Below are 11,142 nucleotides of genomic sequence, written 5' to 3' on the forward strand. Positions count from 1 at the left end.
CTTGATGACCTGATGAGAATAGATATAGACCTGGATTCAGATTGACGTGAGTTTAGGTCATTGCCTACGTAATGGCAAAAAGAGGGTCTGAGGTTCCGTGGTTTTCGGGACCGGACTCCATTTTGTTTGCGTTGTTCATAACGCCATTTTGTGTGGCCCTCACGTAGGCCGTGGAGGTAACCGAACGAACAAAGTTGCATGGGCCTCATTATTCATGTATGCATTAAACAGGCCCTTTTCTGACTTGTGAGTGAACTGCAGGACGCTGACCTCTTCACCTGAAACTGACCCTTCACGAAGCCAATTTCTCTGGCTGGTCGTTGTCTGAGATTGCCAATCAATGTTCAGGACCTCCTTAACCTTTAATTTCCTTGCACATATCTTATCCTAATCAGCATCTGAATTGTTTCTTTCCTTACGACTTTTCATTACATGGGTTGTGCTTTTTAATTATGGGTTTGTCCGGCTTGTGGAAATTGAATTTGGGACATTCCTAATAATTAACTTTTGGGTGGGGTTACTGTAAATTGGGTTTTTGTTAATGTGATACTTAGTTAGAAAATGTGTCCTATTGGTCAAAATTTTGCGCAGTGGGTGTACATTTATAATGAGAATATTGTGTATAAAAGGTGATGTCTTGCTCTATGAAATTGAACAGTTTCTTGAGTTGTACACCGTGTTGTATTGCTGAGATTACTGTTACTAGCTGCAGCTAATAAATTTGATCTCTGACGCCACCTAGAAGTATTCCGTGTCTCTGTTTGCCAAGACAGGAGAACCCAAAGACTTTGGGCATGTCCCTGGCGCCGCTGGGTTCTAAAACCCGGTTCTTCATCTGGAACCATAGTATAATAGTCCCGATTTATAAAAAAGGAGATAGGGCCTCACCAAAAAATTACCTCCCTATATCCCTCCTCAATACCACCGCCAAACTAATGGGGAGGGTCCTATTGGCCAGACTGGAGGAGTGGGCAGAAACACATAATATACTCATGAAGGCACAATATGGGTTCCGGAGAGGTATGGGGACAGTCGACCAGTGCCTAAACCTTTCCCTAACTATAGGGAAGAACTCAAATGCCAGAAATGGGAAACTATACATGAACTTCATGGACCTAACATCAGCCTTTGACTATGTGTCACATTCTAGGCTACGGTCCATAATGGGGGGCATGGGTATAGACCCACCGATTATTGGGTTCAACCACCAGCTGTATGCCAATGCCACTGCCTGTGTAATGTATGGTAGAAAGGGGGAGTGCACACATCATTTTAAAGTTGAAAAGGGAGTTAGACAGGGGTGTGTGCTTGCCATGTTCCTTTTTTCAATCTATACGAACAGAGTTGAGTCCTCCCTGTCTGCTCTCTCTTTGGACGTGCCCAAATTTGATCAAACCCCCTCCCGATTTTGGCATACGCCGATGATGCGGTGCTGATGGCAAGAAAGGGCCTGGCCCTACAAAAACTAATTAAAACTTACGCTATCGTTATGGCTTCCCTTGACCTAAAAGTAAATGAAACAAAATCTTTCATAATTGTGGCCGGAGCGACCAGAGGAGAGAAACTGCCACAATTCCAGGTGGCCGGCAATGGAATTAAGGTGGTGGACTCCTTTTCCTGTGCAAAGGAGCCTTAACGCATTTAAAAGAGTTGCAAAAAAATTGGGTGGAAGCTCACTGGACGTAACTAAAAATATTTACCAAGGCAAAATAAAATCAGCCACAGCATATGGAGCAGGCGTGTGGGGGATGGCCAATATTGGCCTGTTACAGCAAATGGAAGATTCCTTTTTTTAAAACCGTGTATCCTTACCCCAATCGGCTTCAAGTTATATTCTACATCTCGAATTAGGGCTCCCCTTTCTGAGCAACATCATAAGAATGGCCCAGGTCCCCTTGTGGCTATCTATTTGGCAAAGAACTATGGTAGACTTGACACAAACCATTATAAGAGAATGCTGCAACCTAGATTATTACAAACGAATTGGGTGGCTAAATCATGTAGAAACTGTATTGAAGGCTATAGGGATGGAAAAACTCTTTCAGGACCCTGACTCCTGTAAGGGGGTCATGAAGAAATGGTTAAACGATCTATATTCCCAAAGAGCAGAATACACCCGCAGGGGAAAAAAACAGATCCATCACTCTACTATTGCATATGACTTGGTCCCATTAATACCAGGAGATGGTTTCCATTACTTAGCACGGATAAACAACGCGCAGCACAGATTTATTCTAATGCGCTTCAGATTAACCCGCTGGCTGCCACCGTCGGCCAACGGTCGTCGCGAGCACTACCTCGGTAGTGCTGCGCAGGTCCATTGGCCGACGGGGCCCCACCTGTTTCTTCGAACGTTCCGCACTGGCGCGGAACGTTCGAAGCAGCCAACGGGTTAAACATGATCCTGTGACTCCTGGGATATCCACAAAAGAAATATAGGCTAGCAGATCATGATCGCTGCCCCTGTAACAACCTTGCGGCGCAGACAGATCTACACATCCTACTATTTTGTCAAAAATATTCAGAGGAAAGGAAATTGTTTATACTGTCAATTCTGAGGCATCGTAATTTTGGGCAATGTCGGGTCGCAATGTATTTTTTAAAAGGCCTACGTGACCCATTCATCTGTTTCTGTGTTGCCTCATATCTATGTGCCTGCCTCAGGAAGAGGAAAAGAGTGGGTATAGTTTCTAGCAGCACCCTGTAATCATATTATGAACTGTTTTTTCTATTATAACTGATTACAAAGGTTTTAATTTTACCACAGCAAAATGTGTTTAATAATATTTTAAGTAAAGTATATATGAATATTTATTGATCCGGATATTTTTTATATGTATTCTTTTGCTTTTATGATCTGTTCACAATGATCGAATAAAGCTGTGTGAATGAATGAATGAATCATTTGTATTTTTGGAATGCTACCATTACCCAATTATGGGTAGTTAGCTCATTGACCTCAGAGGGCTGAGCTGTTCTCGCTGGGATTTAAATGCACGATTTTAACACCAGGTGTTAGCAACGAGTGTTTAACTCAATGAGTCAACCTGCTTCGGTCTCTGTTCGGCTCCTTAACCATTGCGTGAAAGTCATTGCTTTAATATGGCCAGCTCACATCATTCATTAGACTAGGACATAATGAATTTGCGCAGGCCAGTCAATATAGCCCAATAAGACTCAGGCATCCACTAGCAGGCTAGTCAACAACACGATGGCCCCCAGCTGCCCCACAGACCAATCCATGCCATAATCTGCACCACATATCCCAAAATAAGTGAATCAGTACCAGCATGTACCCTGAGTTACCCTCCACTGGCCAGTGCATAATATTATGTGCTCTGAGTCATACATAATTTTACAAAACAAGGGAAACCCAGAAGGTATGCCACAGGGACCTTGGGCAGTAACGTATTTTAAAGAACAATGGTCCCTATTTTGGAAGGAAAAATACAGAAGCACAATAATCATACGCTTAAATATATTGTATGTCTTTTGTCCAGCCGGACAAGAATTTATTTTCATATAGGTTCAATTAATTGTGATTCAAAACATTAAATAACAAGTGGGCACAGCCGTGACCCACAGAACACAAGACAAACCAACGAAAAACAGAATGGCCAAAGGCAGGGTATAAAATGTGTCTGTATGTTTGTAATCACTCATGACAGACTTAGATAACCAGTTACACACCATTGATCATTACAATATTATAAAATCATATTGCATATGGTGTTTTTAGTGCCGACGACGTTTCGATGCTATTCACAACAATATAAAGCATCATCTTCAGGACAAAAGATAAATCATTGTTGTCTTTTAAACTTAATCACATGTATAGCCTATATCGCATTACTGTATCAACATTGACAAGGGAATAAACAAGGGGAAGGAAAGATACAAAAAATTAGAGGTACGTAAAACTGAATTGCTAGGCATCTGATAGGTGACTTTAGTGACGGTGAAGGATATCTGCTTTTGAACTGGGACCTAATCATGCAGTCCTCGAGTGGCTTTTGAACTGAGATAAAAACGCACAGTACTCGTGTGGAGCAGTGGTTTGTAGTTTAGATCCGGCAGTGGAGGTAGAAGCCGTAATAGCAGTGAAGGCGGCGAGTTTTAAAAGGTGCAGGAACTAGTTGGCTAGTAGCGTATCTTTCAAGGGTGGTGAATCACAAGTGGTGGCGGTGGACGACGCAATGCACGTGCGGTGAAATTTAAAAACAACACCTGATAGTGCCGTGGATTTATTAATGATCGAAGCAAGCATTAATGTTACGTTACTACTATTGGCCTTGTACTATTCGGTCCGTTGCAGAATTATGAACAATCCTTACGTTTGAAGGAGCAGGTAGATGTACCGGTAATGGAACGCGCATTAGGATCCATAAATAGTGGCGGCAGTCATTAGATCTGAGGTGACAGAAGGTCTATATTAAAAACGGCTTGCAGATGTGATTATTTAGAATGTGCTTAAAACGGCGCAGTGAAAAGTAAATTACCATTAATAGGCCGTCGGCCTTCCTCGAAAAGTTTAATTTCTGATATCGATATGAGTAAGTGCCGGATCGCACTGGAGGCTTTTGGTTAAATGAGTATGTCCACTGGGTGCCAAGTTGCACCTCCTAAAATACAAAGCATTCAGTACTGGGGTTAGATCTCCTGCTTTTAAAAGTAAAAGGGAGTGCTTACAAACATGGTCTGCCAGTGTTACTTACTTGAATAGCAGAGGATGGTCAGGGCCTGGAAGCTCCTGCTCGCGCTGAATAGCGGGTGACGTGAAGTGGAGACTCCAAGTTTGTTTTATGTTTTTGGAGCCAAAATTGGGTAATGGAAAGAGGCAAAGGACTAACAGCCTCGGACCGAATAGTACAAGGCCAATAGTAGTAACGTAACATTAATGCTTGCTTCGATCATTAATAAATCCATGGCACTATCAGGTGTTGTTTTTAAATTTCACCGCACGTGCATTGCGTCGTCCACCGCCGCCACTTGTGATTCACCACCCTTGAAAGATACGCTACTAGCCAACTAGTTCCTGCACCTTTTAAAACTCGCCGCCTTCACTGCTATTACGGCTTCTACCTCCACTGCCGGATCTAAACTACAAACCACTGCGCCACACGAGTACTGTGCGTTTTTATCTCAGTTCAAAAGCCACTCGAGGACTGCATGATTAGGTCCCAGTTCAAAAGCAGATATCCTTCACCCTCACTAAAGTCACCTATCAGATGCCTAGCAATTCAGTTTTACGTACCTCTAATTTTTTGTATCTTTCCTTCCCCTTGTTTATTCCCTTGTCAATGTTGATACAGTAATGCGATATAGGCTATACATGTGATTAAGTTTAAGACAACAATGATTTATCTTTTGTCCTGAAGATGATGCTTTATATTGTTGTGAATAGCATCGAAACGTCGTCGACACTAAAAACACCATATGCAATATGATTTTATAATATTGTAATGATCAATGGTGTGTAACTGGTTATCTAAGTCTGTCATAAGTGATTACAAACATACAGACACATTTTATACCCTGCCTTTGGCCATTCTGTTTTTCGTTGGTTTGTCTTGTGTTCTGTGGGTCACGGCTGTGCCCACTTGTTATTTACTGTTTTGAATCACAATTAATTGAACCTATATGAAAATAAATTCTTGTCCGGCTGGACAAAATACATACGATACATTTAAGCAAATGATTATTGTGCTTCTGTATTTTTCCTTCCAAAATACTGAGTTATACATAGGCATGTCAATCCCATGATCCACCATTTGGGGCGTAGCCTAATCAATAATGTTGGGATTTATGAGTATGAGATTTCCCAACAAGCAACGTGGTGTACCCAACTAAAATAGGTTGGGTTAGGCCTGCAGACGGGTTAATGTACAGGATTAAGGACGTTAGTTTGGAGTTATTTAGAAGTGTAGGGGTAATCAGGACAGTGCCACTGGGAGACAGTTTGGATGTCTTGGCCAGCTCCAGTCCGGTTCCCCGGACAGCAATGTAAGGAAGTGAGACCAAGGAGAGCAGATCTGGCACCAGCACATATACAATGGCTCGCCAGGCTTGGCGAAGAGCAGCGAGATGTGGCCAGGAAGTAGCCCAGGCAGCAAGGGTCAGAGTACAGTCTATGTGAAATCTCTGATGCAGGAGAAAAAGTTATAGAATATCCAGCAACGCGAATGACGTAAGGCGTTTTAAACTACCTTGACAATAAATCTCTTGTACACTATGGTAATCTACATAGCAAGGAAGCTGTGACTCCGTTTCACTTTCCCTTTCAGTAGGGAATATGAAATATGGTAAAGATAGCACACATTCAAAGATATGAAGATTATGGTGTGGAACTCTGTGCTGAGAGTGTTTTATTTTTTATTTTACTGGGATGTATGGTTGTCCATTGCTTGGCATCAAGGGCTTGTTAAGGTTTGATGTATCATTGCTAATGGTGTCGATTCAAGTAGGTTTAATATAACCTTCTCATCATGGCTACCAAGATTGGTCTTAGAACTTCAGATAGGGAGATTAAACATTTTACATACTCACAGGCAGTCAATCTAGGTTCTTAGTCAGCAGCCCTTAGCCTGAGTGCCAGGAAACTCTGCTGAGTAGTTGCATGCTTTACAAATCAGGTTAATAATACATAACATAACACAGCAAACCTTTGGAAGGTGTTACCAGATGCTACATGCACTTAACTTCCAAATGCAGAAACAATTAAAAATCTACCTTTGAGTAGCAGCACACTGCTGCATAGACCAGTGGGCTCCTGTTAACACCAAGAATCTTAGGCAACCGAATATGAATAACCCAAAACACACACGTGGTTCTACATAATTACCTAGGCACAGAAGTGGTTTCCTACAATAATTATGCATCCCTTTTCTTCAGCTCTTTTTTCTGCAAACATCAAGGCTGGACTGGCCGTTCTACCGCACTGACATTTAAACGGGAAGTTGCAGGCCAGGCCAGGAGGTTCTTTCAAAGCAGGATGGACTATCATGATCCACGCATGCTCCCGTTTCATTCAAACCTTCTTGCAAAGTGAGATTGGCCTGAGCATTTTTGTCAGGGCTGATCTTGGTGTCCAGTTCGGCCCTGTCCAACCTCACCTTTGGAGCTGCAGCCCTAACAGCACGTTTTTCACTGGAAACAGATATTCGTCCTTCGAAGACTAAAACCCTTCTCACTAGCCAACTCCTACAGTGCTTAATTTGTGCCTGTGCGTGTAGGTGGTGGGCACTGGCACTCAATATTTTAGCTATTTTTGATGACCACATTTTGAGTACGAGTGAGAAGTGCAAAAACGGGAGAAAGAAAGCGGTAGGAAGCGTGGGATACAGTGTCAAGGAAGAACTCATGAATGAAAATGAACCAGCGAGAACGCGGTAAAGAAGCAGGAGTGGTGGTGGAAGAGAAGGCGTGAGCCGGAATCAAGGTTATGTGGTCTTGGGATTCGTTGATCACATTGCTTCCACCCAGGCCCGGTTCTAGCGGGTGGGCCGGGTGGGCCAGGCCCACCCAAACATGAGCCTGGCCACCCAAACATGAACCGTGGCCCTGACGTCATGGGGGCAACAGCAAATGGCCACGGCAATTAAAACGTTCATCTGAACGTTATTTTTCTTATATTTCTAGGAGTTGAGTGATTGGGCTTGGGCATTTTCTCACAGGCACCCCCAATCACGCATCTCCTTTTAGGAAGGTGGGTTGTGTCCCCGCCCACTTGTGCAGGTACAGGTACATGGCATGGCGAAGGGAAGAAATCCTCTTTGGCACTGGGTAATGAGTGCGCGTGGATATTTCAGCGCTGGATAAAAGGAGTCTGTTGATCCAGATTCACCTTTCCTGACTCCTTCAGCTGTTTATGAGATAGGGCTGTGCCACAGAGTTTGAACGGAGCAGTTAAGAGAATGTGTGGCTATTGTTCCGTTTTTTCGAAATCTGCAAAGGCCCAGCTTGATGTATGCTCCAAGGATGTGTGTATATTAGTTATTTTTAAAAAAAATCTATGAGGGCCCAGCATGACACATACTTCATGTATGCTGTGTATATTGTATATTGTTGTATCATTATCATGACGGATGCAAGAAACAACTACTAAAATGTCCAGATAACTCTGGTGATTAATGATCCTGCTGGAGAGCAATATTTTGTCTGTTCCTAATTTTTTAATGCAGATAAACTATTTATGTGGATAGCTCAGTGGGTAACTTGCAGCACAGACGTTACAATCCTAAAATAGGACAATGACCTATGAACTGACATCAAAGAGCTGCATACAAACCTGAATGGTATAATTAGAACGTATTTTTTTTGGTGTTGCAATATAGTTTGAATTTACCCTGTCTGTCATTACTCTAATGTTGCTATATACGTTTTAATCAGTAAAGCCAACCCCGCAACCACTGGGGTATGCTTTAAGTCCTGTGTTTGTGCTTCTCCAGACCAAACCCTCTTAAAACATGCTGCCCACCAGTATGGATGACATGTGATACCTACACCTTGCAATCCTCATTAGCTTATGTGACATTCCCTATAGACTGATTTACATACGTGTATGATTCATTGTCTCTGCATGATGTAAGTACTGTGACACCCTACACTATGAGTAGCGCTATACAACAAATTAAATCGAATATGACAGAGGGGCTACAGAGAGATGAAGGACACTGTTGGAGGGTGACAATTAGGGAATCCGAGGAGAAGGTCATGGAGGCTACGGAAAGATGAAGTGCACTGTTGGAGGGTGGTAGTGAGGAAGTCTGAGGTGATGAGGGGGAGAGGCTATGGAGCGATGAGGGGCACTGGTGGAGGGTGGCAATTAGGGAATCCGAGAAGGAGGTCAATAGGGGGTGAGGCTATGGAACTATGAGGAGCACTGGTGGAGGGTGGTAATTAGGGAATCCGAGGAGGTGGTCAAGGGGGGTGAGGCTATGGAGCTATGAGGGGCACTGGGGGAGGGTGGCAGTGAGGGAATCCAAGGAATATGTCATGGGGGGCTACGGAGAGATGAAGTGAACTGTTGGAGGGTGGTAGTGAGGAAGTCTGAGGAGGAGGTGATGAGGGGGCGAGGCTATGGAGCGATGAGGGGCACTGGTGGAAAGAGAAAGAGGTTAGTGGTGGGGCGCCAATAAATAACTCTCCACATGCTCTGTATACACACAGAAGCAATCCTTGTATCTTGGTGACTGTTTGCAAGTAGATATGATCAGGGCTCGAGTCGGGGTACCACACGGGTGGACGGCGTCCCCCCACTTATTTTATTGTGTGGACGCCGCCCCCCCTGCTAAATAGCGGGACTTCACTCTTTGGCCTCTCTGGGACGAGATCGGAGCTCACAGCACGCTGCTCACCTTCGCTTTTGAGCGGGGAGGAGGTGTCAGACATGGGCAACTCAGTCTGACGCTGCACTGTGTCTTCCGTAGATGCCTCCCTGCAGGGAACCCGCGACCCCCCCCCTGCTCCTCCTCTGTGCCCGTCACCCCATCCCATCGCTCGCTTGTACAAGACCCTCTCACTGTATCCCAGAACAGCACCCTCACCCCTTCGCTCGCTTCTACAAGCCCCCTCATTGTATCCCAGCCCAGGGCACATGTGCCAATCACCCCTGGCTCCCGCCCCTTGCCCCTTTCGTGACGTCACTTCCTGTTGTAACGTCACTTCCGGTGACAGCGTCCCCCACTTCTTTTTTTAGGACTTGTGCAAGGGATATGATGTAATCTATGGCATGTAGACTACTGGGCCGGTAGTGGCCCACCCGAAAGCACCCTTGGCCCACCCAAATAAAAATTCCTGGAGCCAGGCCTGTTTCCACCCCAGGAATACATCCTGCATCTGAGCATCTCGAGGTTAAAACATCCATCCTCTTTGTCCATACTCACTCTATATAGCTTTAGGAGCGACCCTTCTAAGGTCCACGAACCCCTAAACACACGCCCTTCCTTCTCCACCCTATAGCGTGAAGTTGATTAAAACTTATTCTGGTGCTTCACATGAGCACCAGTTGCATTAGGCAACGTCACATTAATTTCTTAGACACGTGGAGATTCGGTAATTTGACCAGAATCACAGGATGTTGAGGCGACGCCAAACCTGTCTGGAACCTGATTCCCTAATTGCAAAGTAGCCTGCTCTTGCTCACCGCTCTTACCTGCACGGGCCGCTCCTGAGGCTGTAACGCCACATCCTCTAGCCAAGTAGCTTAGATTTAGAAATGACCCCTCCACGAACCCTAAAACACGCACTCAACCCCAAATCACGCACCTTCCTTTCCTCCCGCACGGTTGCTTTCGTGTCCAGCGCTCGGCAGATCGGGCTCTGGACAAATCAGCATCACCGGGAACCACAGGTTGTATACTGCTGTCTCCAAGGCAACCCCGGCGCGACGTGCACAGAACGTCATAATAGTCTCGCGAAGTGCATGTTGGGAAGTGTAGCCTGCAGCGTGTAAAAAGCTACACGTTCTTTATTGCGAATCTTGTCCTGTGCACGAGGCTTTGATGACTGAATTTCCCCACCTCAGAGTTTGGACCAATTGCAGTGCATGCTATATTTCATGGCTGACCTTCATTTCCTCCAAAACGGCTCAATCTGCTCAGCGACTTAGCGCTGCACTTCAGTGTCTGCAGGCGGCTTGGCGGTCACAACTTCCGAGGATACTCGGTCTTCAGTGGTCGCCGACTTGCCTACGACTGCCAGCCTAACGACTCGGGACCTAGAGTTTCCCAGACGCAGGGACACGCACCCTGCAGATATTACGTGGGCTCCCTGAAGTATCGGAGGGTAATAAGCTCTGGAGATTTTTAGTAATGTTAAAACGTATTTATTTAATTACCAAAAAGGCCCACGAGCAGCCGGCAAGGAGCGCGGCTGTCAGGTGGAACAGCTGACGGGGAAAGAATGCGAGGCATACGATGACGTCACCTTAATACCTTCCGGAGGTTCCATTGCACGTCACAATGGAACCAGCAGGTGTTTAACATTGCGTGGTGCTACCAAGTGTGATTGAATATCTTTATAGACACTCAGTGGTACAACATCTCCCTTTAACAAACACTAACAATTGACAGGTAAGTTTAAAACATAACATATTCCTTGTTTTTTGAGGGTAGGCGTGAAACTCTGCCAGAACTGGTACAT

General features: G+C 44.8%; 1 protein-coding gene across 3 annotated transcripts in view; it reads right to left on the minus strand.

Moving 5' to 3' along the window:
- DRC7 (dynein regulatory complex subunit 7) overlaps window positions 1-10,706 on the minus strand; it is a 323,191-nt gene extending 312,485 nt beyond the window's left edge. Inside the window, exon 1 of one of the 3 annotated variants that reach the window (XM_078669530.1) lies at window positions 10,568-10,706. The gene's annotated coding sequence lies outside the window, so the exon portion shown is untranslated. Of the gene's footprint in view, window positions 1-10,266; window positions 10,383-10,567 lie in introns of those variants that run through there. The other 2 variants (XM_078669529.1, XM_078669531.1) reach the window with 2 other exon arrangements.
- Window positions 10,707-11,142: the final 436 nt, after the last annotated feature.

The sequence above is a fragment of the Lissotriton helveticus genome, chromosome 12 (genome assembly GCF_964261635.1).
Source record: "Lissotriton helveticus chromosome 12, aLisHel1.1, whole genome shotgun sequence".
Lineage (NCBI taxonomy): Eukaryota > Metazoa > Chordata > Amphibia > Caudata > Salamandridae > Lissotriton > Lissotriton helveticus.